Source organism: Balaenoptera ricei, chromosome 21 (assembly GCF_028023285.1).
Source record: "Balaenoptera ricei isolate mBalRic1 chromosome 21, mBalRic1.hap2, whole genome shotgun sequence".
Lineage (NCBI taxonomy): Eukaryota > Metazoa > Chordata > Mammalia > Artiodactyla > Balaenopteridae > Balaenoptera > Balaenoptera ricei.
Genome location: NC_082659.1, coordinates 382,638 through 402,650, shown reverse-complemented (window position 1 = coordinate 402,650; position 20,013 = coordinate 382,638). Strand labels below are relative to the sequence as shown.

Sequence of the window (20,013 nt, the reverse complement as noted above, 5' to 3'; positions counted from 1 at the left end):
GAACTGTTCGATGGCTGCTTCTGAAGTTAAACGTCTGGCCTATGACCCAGTAATTGCACCCTTAGATAACTTAACCAAAAAGAGATGAAAACATATGTTAAAAAAGACTCATACAAAAATATTTATATGCAGCCTCATTCATAAAAACCTAAAATTGGAAGCAGCTTTAAGGTCCATCAACAGAATTGGTTAATGGTATAAAAAAGAATAAACCACTGCTATTCACGACACTTTAAATGCATCTCAGAAACATCCCATTAAGCAAAAGAAGCCAGATGTGACAGAGAACATACTGTATGATTCCAATTACTCAAATATATAAAACCCAAGAACACACACAAAATATATATATGATGCCAGACATCAGAGAATGGCGCCTAGGGTGGAGGGGTAGGGGAAGAGGAAGAGAATTATCTGGAAAGGGGCCCAAGGAAACTTCCTGGCTGAAGAAAATGTTTACTATCTTGTTGTGCACCCAGAAAAAGATAGCCATCTATAAGCCAAGCCAAGGAGAGAGGCCCTCAGAAAAAATCAGTCCTGCTGACACCATGATTTTGAACTTCTAGCCTAACTATGAGAAAATAAGCTTCTGTTGTTTAAGCCTCACCAAAAAAAAAAAAAAAAAAAAAAATCACATACTTAAATATATCTTGTTTTGGGTGATGGTAGGTGGGTGTACACAATCGCCAAATTCATGGAACTGAACACTTAAGATCTGGGCACCTTATTGTGTGTTAATTATACCTCAATAGAAACATCCCTAATAAAAATGTCTGAGCATATATTGCGAGATTCTGAGATAAACAGGAAGGACAATGCGAGAACTCAAATGCCATGGCTCAAATCTTAGAAAAGTAGGACACCTCAGTCATTTCCTGAGCTTCATGCCTGAGTGATTTGAGTGGAAGATTAGAAGAAGCTTAGAGCAGCCACTTTAAGGAATGGGACAGGAAATTCACAAGAGAAAACAAAAGTATTGGTGAGCGGAAGTGAGGGCCCGGCTCAAGCAGGCGGTGTGACCAAGCTGCTGTGGAAGCAGTCAGCATGGTTTTGTGATGAAGGGCGAGGAAATTTGATAACTGTTAGTGAGGAAGTCAGGGAGAAAATTGGAGCCTAGGGTATTTGTGTCTTTCTGGAACTCTTCTCAGGAGAGGTGAGGTTTGAACTTTGCCTCAAAGAGTAAAGGGGCAACTTAGTAGACAGAGAAAGTGCAGGTAGAATATATGGCGTTGAACAGAGTGTATTATTAAAATTAACTCCACTTGTTTCTTTTTGCTTTCTTTAATTTGATTACTAGAAAATTTTTAATTATGTATATTTAATATATATAACCACATTATATTTCTTTGGACAGTGCTAGCCTTGAAGCATGGAGAGAAGTTAAACTAATTGCCATAGTCGAGGCAAAAGATAGTGAAGTCCTGGACGAGTACAATGGCAGGAGGGAAAAAGAGCGTTAAAACTCAAGAGGTTTTTCTTAGGATAGAAATGACTGGCCTAGGTTAGTGATTGCATTCGGCGGGGCAAGGATTATGGAGCGAGACACATCAGAGATTGCTCTAAAATGTCTAATTTGGATAATACTGGTTGGGATGGGATGCCATATACCACCTTAGAGAAAACACAGGAAAAAAGAAGCAGATTTGTTAGGGGTTTAGGAAGAAAGAGGGTAATACCACATCTTGAGTTTCAGGCACTTGATTTTAATGTCTGCAAACATGAAAGATATTAAGACCCAGAGAGGTTACTAACTTTGTCAAAGATCAGTCAGCTAGAAAGTAGTAGAACTAGGATTTAGACCCATACCAGTGGTGGTTCTAAATGATTTAAAACTTTGGGAAGGGCCAGTGAACAGATGATAGTTCGGGTTCTATAAGTAGTGACGGGTGTGCTCATTCTGAGTCACATTGCGAGAATGCTGTGTACCATGGTTATAGTTTGCTATAAGAGCTGACAGACTAACCAGAAATACGATAATCAGAAATGGCAGGATTCGTTTGGAGGTGAATGGTTCTTAAGTAAGCGCAAGATTACAAAATCTGTGCCATTTTGTACAAACAGCTCCAAATAAATATGTGTAAAGGAGAGCGCCTGTAGTAAACGCTAAATAAGTAATAACTATTGTTGTGTTTCCTACCTTAGAGGTATAAAGGCTGTGAAGATGAATCTGTATTATAACAAGGACAGGTCCTATACATGTTTTTTTTTAAATATTTAGAAATCATGCTTTGTTTTCTTTGCATTTTCTTCTCTTTTAAAATTTGAAGGATAGGAAAAATTCCAGTTAACTGAGAATTCTAGTCATTTGGGTTGGATTTTCCTGGTAATATTGATATATTTTGGTGATATGATCTATGTTTCAGACAATGTAAATTTCCATTGAAAAGCAACCATATAAGAAACCATTGGTATGAGCATTTTAAGAATGAGTGTTTTCTTCTGATGTGTATAATTAACACACAAGACTGCAAAATTTCAAACAGTATGACATCGTTATAAATTGCTATGAAACCAAAACCAAAGATCGTTCTGGCACACAGCAACTGGGAATGATATGACCCATTTTATTTATTTATTTTTATTAATTTTTTATATGACCCATTTTAAAACAAAGACTCTGCGGGCTTCCCTGGTGGTGCAGTGGTTGAGAATCTGCCTGCCAATGCAGGGGACGCGGGTTCGAGCCCTGGTCCGGGAAGATCCCATATGCCGCAGAGTGACTGGGCCCGTGAGCCACAACTACTGAGCCTGCGCGTCTGGAGCCTGTGCTCCGCAACAAGAGAGGCCGCGACAGTGAGAGGCCCGCGCACCGCGATGAAGAGTGGCCCCCGCTTGCCGCAACTAGAGAAAGCCCTCGCACAGAAACGAAGACCCAACACAGCCAAAAATAAAAATAAATAAATAAGTAAAATTTAAAACAAAGACTCTGGACTGTGGAGTGAGCAGCAGACTTGCACACAACAGCATATTTTATAAACAGCCATAAACCAAAGATTAGTCTTAAAAGGAGAACATTGTTGTAAAGACAGTTTATCTATCCAATTGGTCTTTTCAGCCACACGAAAGTAGCTGTCAGTCTGGAGGAGCATATATTTAAATGCCAAAGACAGCAGTACAATACTTCAGTGCACTGAGTCACTTATTACAGCACTATATAGGTAATCTTGGGCACAGGTCTGCGTTTAGTTAGTAAATTAGTATCTTCAGAATCACAATGCCCGTGAATAAATCCAACAATAGAGTTGACCTTAATGACATTGTCAATGTTGAGAAACCTTACTTATTTTCAGATGGGTGTACCTATTTTCAGTGATCTGTCTCTTCCTAAATTTTACCAAATTGATATTTCAAACTGATATTTCAATCACTTCTATTTAGAACTAAGTAGAAAAAACAAAATTAGAAGTATTCAGGTTCAAGAAACTTATTTTAGTGGCTTTAAGACGGTAGAAACAGTTGCCCCAGGTTTGATCAAGAGGCTTACATTGACGTACTAACTTAAACTCATTGTTGGTAACTGCCTGATTCAGGATTTTGAGAAATCTATAGGGCCTTATTGGTGCCCAAGAGTGCCATATATATTAATAGTAGCTGTTAAGGTCACAGACCTAGGGTGGGCATACGGGGATGGGAAGGGAAGTCATGAGGGCTTCATATAGTCCAGCTCTGTTCTAAGGCATGGCTTTGCTGATTCTGCTTAAGTCAGTCATTTTTTTAAAAAAACTATCATTTACTGATCATCCTCTAGCAGTTACATATTGTGCCACGTATTACTTCATTGAATTTCATTCTTCTTGAACCTCAAGAGGTAGTAGCTATTAGTCCACATTTTCTACCTTAGAAAAATGAGACTCAGAGCCTCAAGCCCAAGTTGACCAGACTCCAAAGACATTGCTTAGTTTGTGTACCTCCGTACTGTCGAGAGTCGAGTGGGAGGACCCACCTGAATGATGAGATACTTTGGAATACCGTTGACCCTTGCACAAGGTGGTGGGGGGGGGGGGTTAGTCCGAGTGTAATTTATGGTCTGTGTCTGCAGTTCCTCCACATCCGCGGATTCAACAACCACTGACCGTGTAGTACTGTAGTATTTATTGTTGGAAATTATATACGTATAAGTGGACCCAAGTGGTTCAAACCTGTTGTTCAGGGGTCAACTGTATAGCCAATAATGTGTGTTACACTCATATGAACTAAACACTTTTCTGATTTTTACAACATAAATGTATCAAATCAATTTAAAATATTAATTTTGAAGAAATTTCTGTAAAGCGTTTTGACAAGTTTTCAAGTATATGCCTCTGAATAAAGGTTTAAGTAAGCTTTTTGACGTGGGAATCAAGTCTCTCGATAATATTTTTAGGAGAGCATCACAATAATACAGTAATGATGAAGTTTTATTTGACACCATCAGAAACAATTGTTTGTAAAAAGAAACAGGGATATAATAAAAGAGAAAAGAAATAGTGAAAATCCAGTATATTTGTGTTTTAGCCTAGTTTCCCATATCGAATGAATGCCATAAATATTTATGACTTCAACACAGTGTATTTGTTAAAATTTCTGAAGATTTTTCTCAAGGATTTGAGATGGGTACTAGAGAAACAGAGGAAAAGGAGTGCTGAAGCTTTATATCAGAATTGAATTGTTTGTGTGATTTAATATTTAAAAGAAAGTTTATTTACAGTTTACTTCCAGAAAGTCCCAAATCTTATAATGTTTTATTTATTAATAAGGAAAAATATTGAGATTCATATTTCACATATCATTGAAATGATTGTACTTAAGCAGAGACCCTTTTCACATTTGTCATTATTTTTTACTCCTTATTTTTTAGAGCTGAAAACATCTTGTTTTTCAGTAATAAAAATAGATTAACTACAATAAAATAACAACTAAAATGAATTCTTCTTAAGGACCTTTAGCTCAATATATTTTCCACTTCATTTCAAGCACAGAAAAGTATTTTAATTCACAAACAGACTTAGTTTTGAACATGCTTCCTTCTCCATTTATGACTTGAAATGCTTTCTCACAATTTATAGAAAGCCCCATAATTTTTTATTACAACAAACTTGACAGTTCAGTTTGGTTATGTGAGGCTAGAAATTTACATTCTTCCGTATGCCTTTTATCAGTCTTTCAAAATGACTTGTCATGTCAAATTGATTCTTGTAACATGTAGATTTCTATTCTTTTCAGAATTGCAATTTACCACAGCTTTATTATTTATTATTTATTTATTCATTAATTTATTCTCCATTTTATTCCAGAGAGGATACTTACAGGAAGGATTTACTTAGGGATTGTTTTCATTTGGTATGCATTACTTCATGCATTTATTTATTGCTTTCTCAACTAAATTGTATTTATGAAACTTCTGCTTTATTAGTTCCTTGCTTTAGAAATGAAGGAAGCATCTTTAAGCAAGTGAATTCTCCCGAGCCACTCTATAAAGAATTATTTAAAATGCTAAAGCATTTCACTGAGCCATTTATAGATGCTATTATGTATTTTAACTCAAACGCATAGTAAAATATATTATTTTTGCCTTTCTGATAATAATTTCAAATGACTCATATAGATAAAACTTTAATTTTAAGTGACAAACAACTATTAATACACCTAAATTTGGTTACATTTTTTCTTCCTTTTTCTCTTTCTCTACCTGCCACTGCCCTGGTAACCCTCCCTTCCCACAAGATTTGGTAGTAAGAAAGTAAGCTTCTCAATAAAACTTGCTTCAGAAAGGAGAATCTTCACAGTGCAATTGCAGATGGTAAAATGGTTTATTCTGTTCACAGACACAGAGCATATGTTTCCTTTTTTTAAATGACTTTACAGATAGGTCCTAAATCTGGCTGTCTTTACCCCATGTTATCTCCCCAACTTCTGCCAAACTTGACACTAACATGAACTTTATAATTTTTGGTTTTAGAACTGCAATTTTTACCTTCTAAACAAATGATAAGAAAAAGCCCTCATTATTGAGGAAACAAGTTTATGTTTAAAACTGGTCAACATAAACATGTAGTAAAATCATATTGAACACACACACATACACACACACACAACCAGGAACACAAATAAAACTGGGGAAGTCTGACTAAGAAAGCTGGATGTATTAATTTTGGACGATGTCATCACTGGGGGAAATTGAGTAAAGGGTACATGGGTCACCTCTATATTGTTTCTTAAAGCTGCATGGGAATCTACAGTTGTCTCAATAAAATTTTCAGTTACCAGAAAACAAAACAAAACAAAACTGATTGGCAAACTTTTTCTTAGAGGGCCAGATGGTAAATATTTGAGGCTTTTATGGGGGGCTGGAGGTGCTAATCCATTGCTGTGGTAAAAAAGCAGTCAAATGTAAACGAGTGGGTGTGGCTGTGTTCCTTTGAAACTTTAGTTATAGAAAAGGGCACAGCACACTTGCCTTCTGCAGATCTCAGGTTTAAAGAGACACAAGCTTTTAATATTCTATCTGTTGCTCCCTTCCAGGAAAAAAAATGGTAACAAAAGCTAATTATATATTTATTAATTTTTTTTGCTTTTTTTAAATTTTAATTTTTTATTGAAGAGTAGTTGATTTATAATATTATATTAGTGTGGTCTACAACATAGTGATTCAGTATTTTTATAGCTTATACTCCGTTTAAAGTTATAACAAAATAATGGTTATATTTCCCTGTGCTGTACAATATATCCTGTTGCTTATTTTATATGTAGTAGTTTGTACCTCTTAATCTCCTACCCCTACTTGCCTCTCCCCACTGGTAACCACTAGTTTGTTCTCTATATCTGTGAGTCTCTTTTATTTTATGTAACGCTGTAATTTGAAGCTGATCTCTGTCTTTATAATTTTCTTAATTTGCATAAGTATTTATATGTAAAGTATACATATACACTTTCATTTATTTTAAATATTCTGCAAAGCATTGCTTTGGTATAATGTTTCTTTTTTTAATAAATTTATTTTATTTATTTATTTTTGGCTGCGTTGGGTCTTTGTTGCTGCGCGCGGGCTTTCTCTAGTTGCAGCGAGCGGGGGCTACTCTTCCTTGCGGTGCATGGGCTTCTCATTGCGGTGGCTTCTCTTGTTGCGGAGCACGGGCTCTAGGCGCACGGGCTTCAGTACTTGTGGCTCGTGGGCTTCAGTAGTTGTGGCACGCAGGCTCAGTAGTTGTGGCTCTCGGGCTCTAGAGCGCAGGCTCAGTAGTTGTGGCGCACGGGCTTAGTTGCTCCGCGGCATGTGGGTTCTTCCCGGACCAGGGCTCGAACCCGTGTCCCCTGCAATGACCGGCAGATTCCTAACCACTGCGCCGCCAGGGGAGTCCAGTATCATGTTTCTTGGTATTGGGAAATCAAAATAAATTTACTTGTCTTAAGAAAGTAAGAAATCCTTTTTAGACAGAGCACTATATAAAAGGAAGAAACAACATGAACTTTCTCTCCTAAAATTCGCATCTCTAAACACGAATAGTAAACAGTTAAAAGAGTAAGGTTCTAAGCTGAAAAATAGCCATTTTCTTTCCTTTTGCTTCTGTTTCTCTCTCCTGGCCAGGAGTTGAACTTCCTGTGGAAGAGTTTAGGCTGGGTTCCGTTACTCTCCCTTTCAGAGTGTGGTGAAACATTACTGTGAGCAGAATGAAGTCAGCGTGCACTCAGGCTTATGTTTCAGGCAGTGTTCAGAAAATCCACTATACAAGGTATTTGTTCAGTAGAGTTTACATTTACTCTGTAGGGTTTTGGGTTAACTTTGCTTTCTCCCCATCCCTCCACATCCTGAGCATAGTTTTAAACATTCAGGTTCAGTTTCCTGTCAATACCAAATTCTTTCTCCCAGTCTCTTTCTTTTTCCTTCTGCTTCTTCATCTGTTTTTAATGTGAGTAGCTTGTGTGGAAAAATACCTTGAATGTGGGATTAAAAAAAAGAAAAGAATTTGCTTTAGAAAGACATGCGTATTAAGTTTCACTCGGTGCTGTGGAGTTGTTCCAGAGACAGACTTTGCAATTTAAAAGAAGAGGCAAACACAAGCAGTACCAGGCCCTGGTGTGTAAAAAAGAAATGTTTCAATAACCACAGTTTAACAGAAACATAGGCCAGTCCTGTGTGGGTTTCCAGAATGATTAGCGTGGTTAGAGCCAAATAAGGTTAATATGGTGAAATCTTGTGATTTTTAAGTAATTTTAAAAGATGAAAGATATTGCTGAACATATTTTGAAAATTCTATGCACGTCCCTCTCTTTTACCCTACCCTTCATTTAATGTGTTGCTAAAGGTAATCAATTTATTCTACCTCTTAATTATCTTGAATCTGACCCTGCATCTTTATCCCCGTTTCCAGGGCTTTCGTTTATGTACTCAATACAAATATTTACGGCAGATACATACTAACTCTCATCACCTACCACTCAGCTACCACACTCCACATCTATCCTCCAGGCTGCTGCCAGAATAATCTTCATTAATCCATCTCTGGCCTTGTCATTCATTTGCTTAAAACCATTCAACAGCTCCCTGTTGCTAATACAACAATATGCAAATTTCTGTAGTCAGTACAGAAGGCAAAGCCCATCAAAATCTTTTTCCTCCCTATCCTTCCCACTTCATTTTCTGTCTCATTTGCTGTCCTCCTGCCCTATCCCAACGTCCACCCCCACCCTTTATGCTCTAGCTGAGCTGAACTATTGCTTCACTCTGCTGCATCTCACCTCCGTGCTTTTGCATTTTTCCCAGTTTCCCGGAGGCTTCTTTGCCTGAAATTTGCGTTGCTCGAGACAACTCAAGCATTATATTATCAGAAAAGCCTTGTGTGAACCTTTCAGAATTGAGGCTATTTCATCTCTTTATTTACCAGATAACATTTCATCTCTTTGCATGTTTGTATACTCAAGAGTAGGAGGGCAGTATAGTATAGTAGGAAAAAATACTTTGGAGTCAGACACAGTGGAAGCTCCAAAAGGGCAGAAAAGTACTTAACTCATCATCGAACTACTAGTACCAGGCATGTACCTGAAATATTGTAGGAGTTTATTGCATATGTGTGGAAGTAGGGAGGGAGGGAGGGAGGAAGGAGGGAGGTGAATGTGTCTTACTCCTTGGAATTGGGTAGGATAACAGCCCAAGAGGCCTTTCTAAACATACTAAGAGTTTCAATGAAGACCCCCTTCTGGAGTATTGCTATAATGAAGGAATGAATATCTAAAGGGAATTTCTTACCATTCAGTAAGTTACATAGGAAACTGTAAGAGTTAATTTCAGAAATAGCAGTGGAGTCACCGTCAAGTGGATCTATGATGTTAACAACATAGAAAATTTAGTGAATCTGGAAGAGAATATAAATATAAATATAAATTTGGGGAATATATTTTGTATTAACATCAATAGCTATGGTTATCATGCACATAAATAATAGCACTTGTTTTTTCCAGTTTCAACTATCTTCACAGTTTCTCAACAATCTATATCTCACCAAAATATCCTAACATGTAAACATTTCTAAACCATTATCAACATGGCTAAAACCTAATTCTGTATTTTTTTAACTGATGTATCCCTCATGCAATGGTAGGTGCTCAATAAATACATGTGGAGTGAATGAATGACCATTACCAATGAGTCTGCTCAGCTCCAGACGTAAAAAGATGGCCATCACTTCACAGCCAGCTTGCTGCCACAAGGTCCTTGCACCTTGGAAGAGCACACAGGTTAATCTTCTTCTGGCCTCTCTTCTCTCCCTTCCAAGGGACCTCTGCATGGCTTCCCAAATCAAGTACAAATTCTCCCACTTGGACTTAAAGCCATCAATTGCCGCCACTTGGTCTATCCAGAACTCTCTCTCTTACTTGCTTTCCAAACCCGTGTCACTACTGATCTCTGCAGGCTTCCTTGTGACCCACACCTTGACTTTCCTAAATCTTTGCTTCTCCCTTCAAGTTTAGCTAAAGGTTAGCCTACACTTTGGTTTGAAGGGGTTAGTCTGAAGCCTTCCAAACCAACGCCTGCACGAAGCAAATATTTCCTTCTTCAGTTTCCTCATACAGTTTGAATGTATTTTTGTTTGTTGCGCTCGCCTGAGATTTGTGTTCTAGCTGCATCGAAAAAATGCATCAACTCCTTTAGGCCAATAAACTTATCTTCTCCTTCTGTATCTCCACAGTCCTTGAACATTACTGGGTAAATAAAGTGTGGACTTGTGACTTGGCAGCAGCGAACCATTCTTGGTTCAAGAAAGAATAAATTTATGAAAATGAAGCTGTCAGTTGTACGCAGGAGAGCCTGTAGTGGAGAGAGTCAGTAGGCAGAGACGTCAGCGCAGAGGTTTTCACAGGGCTTATACCTAGTCAACAGGCAAGGGTTTTTATCGAATAACTGAGAGGTAGAGAGGAAGGGTGATAATAAGGGTCTAGGTAGGGTGACGCAGTGGTGATCCAGGGGAAAATACAAAACCAAGGTACAGTTTGAATGAACTAACAACCAACTTGATGATTAAGTATAAACTAAGAGTCAAAACTATCACCAAATTTTCGAGGAGAAAATGGTGATTTCAGTGGAAGAATGGAAAGGTTGAGAAAGGGGATTTGGGCTGGGCAAGGTATACAGAAGGAGAAGGATGAACCTAGTTTTGGGCAGATTAACAATGCGTGTTGAGAAGGCAAGACATAGGTTTTCCAAATTCAAATTCTTTTCACATTTAGGTTGTTAATATATAATATTGAGCAGAGTTCCCTGTGCTATACAGTAGGTCCTTGTTTGTTATCCATGTTAAATACAGCAGTGTGTACATGTCAATCCCAAGAATTTGAAAAGGAATAGATACATGTATATGTATAACTGAATCACTTTTCTGTACACCTGAAACTAACACAACATTGTTAATCAACTATACTCCAATATAAAATGAAAAGTTAAAAAAAGAAAAGAAATAGGTTTCCTTTAAGGTGTTTTGGAATAAGAATAATGACATTACGTTGGCTACAATGGATTTTTTTCAGCTGTATCCACAGATTTGAAAACTTCTTTCCCCCAATAAGAATGTGCCATCAAGACTCATTTTCGTGGATCATACTTTACCCTGATATTTTAAAATCACATTAGTTTATTTTAAAGCAAGATTGTTAGGGTACTCCGGCATAAAAAGTAAGTTAATTGAAACATTCATACTAGTATAATTTTGTTGCAATTCTCATTTCACATTTAATGAATCGGTGCCTGCTGCAAAGGAAGAGGCACACTGGGAGCTAATTTACCTGTGAAAAGGCAGAGGGGCAGAGGATGAAATCTTGGTTCTTTTGAGAAAATTGCATGCTGTTGCGGTTTGGTTTTGCTGTGGCTGTTTCTGTGGCTTTAAACAGGATCTAACGATGCTTGAGAACCATTAGGGGACAGAAATCAAATCTTAATCAGCCTGGATGTATTTTTCTGTTTAAAAAAAAAAAGGTTCAACTTCACTTTAAAGCTTAGGGAGTTTAATTAAAGTAAGTAGAGACAAAAGTACTCTTTTGAGAGCTGTCATTTCTCTTTCGTGCGACACTATTAATAATGTCGTGTAATGCTATTTTGGAAGTTTGGTTCTTTTGCTGTCTTTTGTCTTGTTCTGACTCTTTTCTCCATTCTAAATGAAAGAGGAATAAAGCACTTAAAGGAAGGTGCTGTCCTAAATTCACTGTCTTCTGGTGCACCGCATTATCTGTGACCTCAGCTGTAATTCTTTGAAGAAATAACCCTCCCGAGCTCTCTTTTTTCTTCCCCTTCCTCTTTTATTGTGAGTCTCTTCTCCCAACAACATTTGCAGGGTTCTTCCCAAAGAATTTTTTTTTTCCCAATTAGGATAAACACTAGATCATGATGTGAGCGCTTCATTGTGAGTGTATCTTCCCTTTGTGACAGCTGCATTAGCTCTGCCTGGTTATAAATCTTCGTATTTCTGACTTGCCTTGAAATCAGAAAGTGTTTTCATTCTTCTCGTCTTTGTGAGCAACAAGCATGAAGGGGGGCAGGGCAGACATCACCGCCTCTTCAGCCAACTTACCTGCCTTAACCCAGCGCCAGGGCAAAATGTTTACGGCTACACTTCATGATTCCACTTTGATTGCTAATTATGGGTGGTACATTTTTGAATTTAAAGAGTGGCTCTGCGGTCACTTTCCATTTTGACATATGCAGTAATGTGCAGTGTATAACTTGGATTTCACAATACTCATTGTTTGAAAGTTAATTAGTATTCTTTGTTAGAATATCTGCTACTTGTCTTGAATAATCATTTAATTGCATCTGTCTTTCTCACTGGATTTTGGTGGGTGCTTTTTAAGTCAAATTACGTATTTAAAGTGTGCTACCTCTAATCGCATTGACATGCAAAACGCCGATTACTAAACATGTTAATATAAACCATACTTGTATTCTGTTCTCATACTCGGTTTTTGGATCATGCGTTCAGTGAAAAATCAAAATTATCCATTATTTTAAGATAACAGGAAAGAAGTAAGAAGTTATAATGGGAAGCAGATACTATTTTGTTTCGAATATAATACGTAAAATTGTTTGACCCTATTTTGATGCCCTCACAAAAATAGAAACATGGCAGTATATGATCAAAGCAAGAAATTAAAGAGAGAACAGTTCTTTATAAACCAGAAGGCCATTAACTTTTAATAATGCTGTCTCAAATATTTTTCGGTAAATTGTGGTGATAATCAAAGATGAGCCTACGGGATTGTGCTTTGTAGTACTGTTTGATTTGATAACTCTAATAATCCATTAAAGATGTTAGAAAAAACACCGTATGCTTACATTAGCAACTATTGTGAGTTTGTAAAAATAACCTGCCAACCCCAAGTTATAGTATAAGGGCAGGAAGGAAAAACAATAGTATCTAGGATCTTGTATTCTTTTTAATCATTTCTTTTAGAGATTTTTTTTAAACCTAATATATTTTTGTTTCTTAGCATGAAAAAGATAAACTGGCTTCAGAAAATTTAAAAAGGAGACAAAACACTGCCTACATACTAAAAAATGTTAAACTCTTTATAAAACTGAAAATAACACCCAAATTATTTTTTCATCTATGTTCCCCATTTAAAATGCAGCATAGTTTCCTTCTTAAGAAAGAATGCTTCTGTTTTTGCTGCTGGGTTTTGGTCTCTACACCAGTCTTTACTAGGTGGCTCTCCAACCCCACACTCAGAATAAAGCAAGTGTTTTTTCCATTTAATATCGAGTTTCTACAGACCTGTTTTAAAGCTAACATTTCCTCTTCATTTTCTTCTTGACAATATGCCTGAAACAAAACTGACAAATAATTATTCCCGTGTAAATTAGTATGAAAAGCTTTGGAGTCATATTCTGTGACCATGCCAGAGTTCTCAATTTCTCAGAACTTTCCCCCCCCCCCCCCCCCGCTTGTGAAATAGGAATAAATACTGACAGTTTAAGGTGGCTATGAGATTAAATAATGTATATTGAGCACATAGCGTAATAGTTTAATAAGCTTTAGTGTGAGTATAAATTTCCTTTGTGCATTTTTCTCTCCATTGTGCAACCCCTCTTTGGCATTTAGGATCTATAAGCTTACATTGAGGCTAGATTTTTAGTAACTTCTTTCTGGAATTACTGGGTAAAACTATTTACTTATAGCTAGCAAAAAAAAAAAACAAAACATAAAATAGAGGGAACATATGTAGTTTCTTTTTTTTTTTTTTTTTTTTAACATGAAGAGCATTATCTTTTAAGCACACAGTATTTTTGAGTATCAGCTGTAAAGGAATTGTTACAGAGTGGATATGGACGTGTTGGAATGCTTTAAAAAAATCGATCCTAGCTAATGGAGAGAATGTTTTTAAAGTGAACTATTGCCATTCCTTCAGTCAACCACATACGGTAGAAAAAATTCAAGTAAACATAGTAGAAAAGGCAAGCTCTTCCTTATAGAATTAATGAGAAGTGCAGTGATCTGCCATATGGGGAATTAGAATTCGAAAACCCTTTTCTACATGTGCATTATTCCCTAATGTCTAGAACCTGGTAAGGAGACTCTAATTTTAAACATGCAGTTATCCAAACAAGATGAATGTGCTGGGCACTGCTGAATAAGAATGTCGATCTTAATGTTAATATTTTTATTCTCCTTTATAATAGACATATAGTTGGCAAAAGCCATGTCTGTGAGGTCCCTAAAGACCACAGCTCACTCAGGAGAGATGTAGCCAGATTTCTCTTACATCAACTATGTAGATACTGCCCAAGGGAGACACATCCCAGAATAAGCCCCTTGCTGTTGTCCTTTGTAATGTTTTTGATCACTTGTTTTATCTTGAGAAGATTTGTATTTTGTAAAACTCAACGTGACAAGGCATAACAGCATTTGAGACTTTAGCAACCAAAGCTTTAAACTGTGTGTGTATATATGTACACACACACACATACACACACACACACTTGAAACACTATAGGATTTTAGAACTTTTTTTAAATTGGAAAAAAGACCGTAGAAATCATAATCTACCCCTTAATTTTATAGGTAAAGGGAACCAAGACTGAAGGAGTAGAATGTGTTAATGATAGAGCCAGGATCAAAATATGTTGGCTTGTGTTCAAAGCAAAAAAAAAAAAAAAAAAATATATATATATATATATATATATATATATATAAAATATCAATATAAGAATTTTTTTTTACCTGTATCTTTCTAATCTATATATAAGTAAGATTCTTTCATGAGTCTGGGTGTTTAATAAATGAAATTGACTTGTCTTTGATGTGCTTGAGTTGCAGAAATTTTGAAATTATTTTTCAGGACCCTAGATTCCTCTTTAAAAATAAATTAATAATTATATTTTAAAAAATAAAACATATACTTTTGCAGCACAATCCCAGTCAACAGTCAACAGTTAGTGTAAACTGTAGCCACATCCAACTGTGTTTTCCTTACTAGGCAGGTAATGTGCTTGCTTACTGATGAAGGCTTTGTGAGCTATGTGTATTTGACACATATTTTGCATATATTATAACAGTGATTTACTAAAAGATTTGGGTAAAAGCAGATATATTCAAGACTACTTGCAAATGGCAATACAGCAGATCCAAGTAGAAGTTTTTTTATCGATAAGTAAATTCTAATAATCCAAGTTTCACCTCTCTTTTAAGAATCAGTATGATGTTCAACAGAAGGACATATTTATTGTAAACCCCAAGCAGTCTTTGTGAAACCTGAAAAAGATTTGTGAAAACAGCCTGCAATAAAAATCACACACGCTTCATATAACACTACTTGATAGATATCACTTGCACCATTAAGAACTAAATGACAAAGGATGTAATTTCAGTTCTGGCATGCAATATTAATCGAAAGCCTTTAAAACATCTTGCTGATGGGAACTCTGACAATGTGACATTGAAGAATTATGAGCTAAAGACATCTATCTTAATCAGATTTTCAAAGTAAATGCCATAAAACATAAAGTTGTTTCATTCATCTTTACATTTTCACATGTTTCCGTGAGAACATCATTTCCTAGTGTGTTGCTTTAAATGCAAAGAATACAATTCAGTACTTAAAGTATGAGTTCAGTCTACAGGATCGAAATACATTTTAGCCAGCCGCCCTGCAAATACAGGGAATAATTTCTCTAATAATGTACGTTTCTTTCCATCTTTTATGCTAGTGATACGTTATCCTAAGAAAACACTCTAGTTGAATGATACTAAGAGACACTGTAGAAAAATAATTAGGTGTATATTTGCCTTTATAAATTTAGAAATGAGAAGAGAATGTCTTTAAAGACATCCCTGTAGAAGGAAATTATCTTATGGGCATACTCACACATAAACATCTTCTCTGGCCTAAAAAAAAAAAAGGATAAAAAAAATTTTATTGCTTTATTTGAATAAATGGGAAAAGTCTGGAAATTAAGACCTTACATTAAAATAGCACATCATAGTTTATAAAAATCCTTTAATATACATTATCTCTTCTAATCCCCACATTTTACCCCCATTTTACAGATGAGGAATCAGAGAATTTGGAACATGAAATTGGTCTGCTCAGAGTTGCACAGTTACTAAATTTCAGACAGGGAGCTTGAACCCAGTTGTGAGGGACCGAATGTTCGTGTCCTGCCCTACCCCCAAATTCGTACTTCCCCAACCCTAAGCAGCCCCCCCCCCCCCCCAATAACTGTATTTGGAGATAGGCCCTCTAACGAAGTAATTAAGGTTAAATGAGATGGTAAGGCTGAGGCTTGATCTGATAGGATTAGTGCTCAGATGAGAACAGCTACCAGAGAGCTCTCTGTCCAGCCCTGTGAGGACACAGGAGGGCTCTCTTCCTGCGAGCCAGGAAAACGGCTCCGCTGGACCTCGATCTGGGACTTCTCTCCTCTAGAACCGTGAGAAAGTCAATTCCCGTTGCTGAGGTCACCCCATGTGCAGTATTTCGTTATGGCAGCACGGGCAGACTAGTACTCCAGGTCTTTCTTATTCTTCTCTGCCGTAAATCTATTGCGTATTTACCTCTTCTATGGAAAATTTTAATCAACTGGCACTAAAAAATCTGTAGACTCATGAAATAAAAGAGCAGAAGATCTGTGAGAGGGTATCTCAGTCACCAGCTTCTTTTTCAACCTCTATTTTGAGAGGAAGAAGGCTTCTAGAGGCAATTAGCATCCTATAGAAAGACGCAGGCTTCCAGTCTGAACAAATCATGCTCACTATTTTAAAAGGTGCAGCAAAGCCTCAGAAAATACATATCGCTGATCTCCCAAACAATAAAAGCGCCTCACTTTGCAGTTTATGGAACACTTTCCTATGCGTGATCTCATTTTGATACTGGTTTTCATAATATCTCCCAGATTTAGTATTCTTTTCACTGTACTATCCTGCTCTCCATTGGGGCTCAGTCATTAAAGCAGCAGAAAGATATTTATTGGGAAGAGGCTTTTAGTGTTATGCATACACATACACACACACACACACACACACACACACACACACATTATCCCCAAATTAATAATGACAGAGAAGGGAATTCAGCAAGTATGCATATGTCAGCTTAAACTATGACTCTGTTTCCTTTTTAATCAAAGGGCATCATAGCATGGTTTCCACTTAACAGATCACCCTCGTTGCAAATGCCGAGAATGGGAAGGATTCAGCGGGTTCCATTCCGTCCATGTTGCATCGAGGTAATGTTTAATGTTTGTGATAACACACGTCTCTGCTTAGAGGCCATAATGTGATTGGAAGGAAACTAAAAATTTGATTCTATTTCTATGTAAGACATTGACAGACAATATGGACTCAATAAACTGCCAGATAACAAATATGATATCAAATAATATGCTAAGGAAAAAGATCAATGGCAAAGTTAATATATGGGGGCGGGGGGGGGGGGGGGAAACCAGATCAACAGGGTTGCTGGGTACTTTCTGTGTATTCTCTAGTCACTTATTTTTCCTATAGTTCTGGAAATATTTTAAAAAATAAAAATTAGAAAAAGGTTCAGATAAAGTAGGCTGAATCTTTTTCCTATAATTGATTAATTAGCTGTGATTTTTAAAATGTATTATAATTGTCATCATAACTTTTCAAAAACAGGTCAGTTTTATTTAAGCTTGAAAGTTCCATTCTGGCTTTTTACATAGCTGTCTTCACAAGCAGTTTTAATGTTGAAATCTGAAGTAAATTGAAATTTGGTATAAAATGATTTTTATTATACATACCTTAAGATGTTACTAGTTACAACATAAGGTAACAGAGTGTTTTATTTAGAAAATAAAAAAATTATTTTCAGTATTTATAACATAAGATAGTACGGTAGAATATTTATGATAAGAATTAATATGGTAGAGTTTTCATGTTTACATTTGAAGTGAAGTAATTTTTTGACTATATGTCCCTTAAATGTTTTACGTATATAACTTAAGATACTATGATAAGGTTTTTAAATTACCTTAAATTTTTAATATTTATAACATACACTAATATGTTTCAAGAAAATATTGTATAGTGCCTGAAATAAATCCAAAAGCTTTAGAATTCACTGCATGACCCATCCTCCCCGCCACCAGCACCATTCTTTGAGGAGGAGAAAAACTGAGGCTCAGAAGTTAGTTGGTTTATATGTGGTTATGTTTAGTCAGATAAAGCAAGTACTCAACCCTACGTCTCCTGTTTCCTTTTCTAGTACTTTTTCTTCTATACCAGACATTTTCTTTGTGATAAAGAATATGTTATCCGAAAAGCATAACAAATTCTGCATTATTTGGAATATTCAATTCGCTTTTCTTATTCCTTATAAGCCACTTATCACATAGTAATAGCTTTTAGTTGCCTTCCAGCCTATTCTTATCCATATTCCAAAATGTGCTTTATTTATATCATACCATATACTCCATTTCAAGTCAGTGAAATTTAATTGCACTAAAATCAGATGCCCATTAGGAAATCAGAGAGGAGAGAAAAGCGTCTATTGATTGTGTGTCAGCAGTTCTTCCTTGTCAAGATTGGGACAGATTTTTCCTTTTTTGCTTACTCTCTCAGGTAAAATATTTTTAAATGGGTAGAAGAATATCCTGAAACATATACTGAGACATTCGAAAGGTATTTAGATCCATTTTTCTATGCATATGTAAGTTTTATGTATGTTTCTCTAAAAAAAAAAAATGGTTATGAAAACTAAGAATTCGTAGAGGATAATGTGTCTGTGGCATTATTGGCGTTAAGTATATTGAGAGAGGAACTACTTTAACAAGCAGAAGATAGCCATTTCCATTTGCTTCCACCCACTAAAGTAGGTTAGGGTGCTTGACAGTAACAAAAAAGAGAATAGCAGAGATAATTCATATGACATGAAAAAGAGATGAATAAATTTACGTTCTCTATAATTTGACAGCCATCAGTGTGGTATTAGGAACTTTGTAGAAAGCTGTTTAAATAGCTCCAAAGAAAACTCTATTCTTGCCTTCTGGAACTCTCACTGAATGTATATTGAGCTTTCTTTCATTCTGTCTCTTTTTGTCTTTGAATTACTCTTTCATATTTAAGCAGTCTTGATCTTTCTGATGCCATCTGAGTGATTTTCCCAGATCTCTTTTCCAACTCACTGGTACTCTCTACGGTTGTATTTAATGTACTGTTTGAACCACCCAGTAAGTTTCTAACTTCAGTGTCTGCATACACATTCTACCTTTTTTTGTAACTGCTCCTTCTTTTTTCATGGTCTCTTATTCTCATGTTCCTACTTTCTTTTAAATCTGTAATCATTCTAAACATACTTATTGTTTTATCTGATGGCCATATTATCTGAAGTTCAGGGAGATAAATTTTTGCTTTTTGTTTTGTCTGTAGATTTTGACTCAAGGTAGATGTTTTCTCTGAAGTTTTGTAATTTTAGACTGTAAATTCATTGAAAGTAGGGTTTTATCTGTGGAAATCCTTTGTGACTTGAGTTGAGAGAATACTCTTCTAAACAAGTTTTGCATTTGCTTCTTCTGGGTCCTTGGGGAGATGGGGGTATCGTTGCCGACGAGCACCACTTTTAATATTAAGTTCTTGGCTTGGGGGTCCCAGAACTATGGTAATAGTAAAAGTTTCAACTTCATACTCCGACTCCAGAGAAGCCCAGGCCACCGGCTGAAATGTTTACGAGTTGTTTTCTTCCCCATCCAGGTTCAAGACAGCACAGCAAGATTCCTTGTTGTCTTTCTGCAATGAGAAGGGTTTTAAGTCTACTCTTAGGCTGAGGGTACAGCACTTTAAGTGTCCAGGCTGTATGTAGGGGTCTCAGTAACAGCTGAGGCATGAATTCTTGACTCTTGCTTGTACATTGAAATATTACAGAGACTGGCAGGTCTCCCCGGAGAAGCTACAGTGTTGGCTCATGTGCACTCAACAGTTTTTCTCTCCCCTGTGTTTCTGGCCCATCCTTTCTTTCTAATTCAGTTATATTAATCTAAAGTTCACGTTCCACTGGTGGGCTAAGATTGTTGGCTGTTTTGTTCACTGCTGTATC

General features: G+C 36.5%; 1 protein-coding gene across 19 annotated transcripts in view; it reads left to right on the top strand.

Annotated features, from left to right (window-relative positions):
• TENM3 (teneurin transmembrane protein 3) overlaps nt 1–20,013 on the top strand; it is a 2,524,603-nt gene that overhangs the window by 2,314,864 nt on the left and 189,726 nt on the right. The window contains exon 1 of one of the 19 annotated variants that reach the window (XM_059909704.1): nt 7,690–7,709. The exons of the other annotated variants lie outside the window; for them this stretch is intronic. The gene's annotated coding sequence lies outside the window, so the exon portion shown is untranslated. Of the gene's footprint in view, nt 1–7,689; nt 7,710–20,013 lie in introns of those variants that run through there. 19 annotated transcript variants of the gene reach the window in all.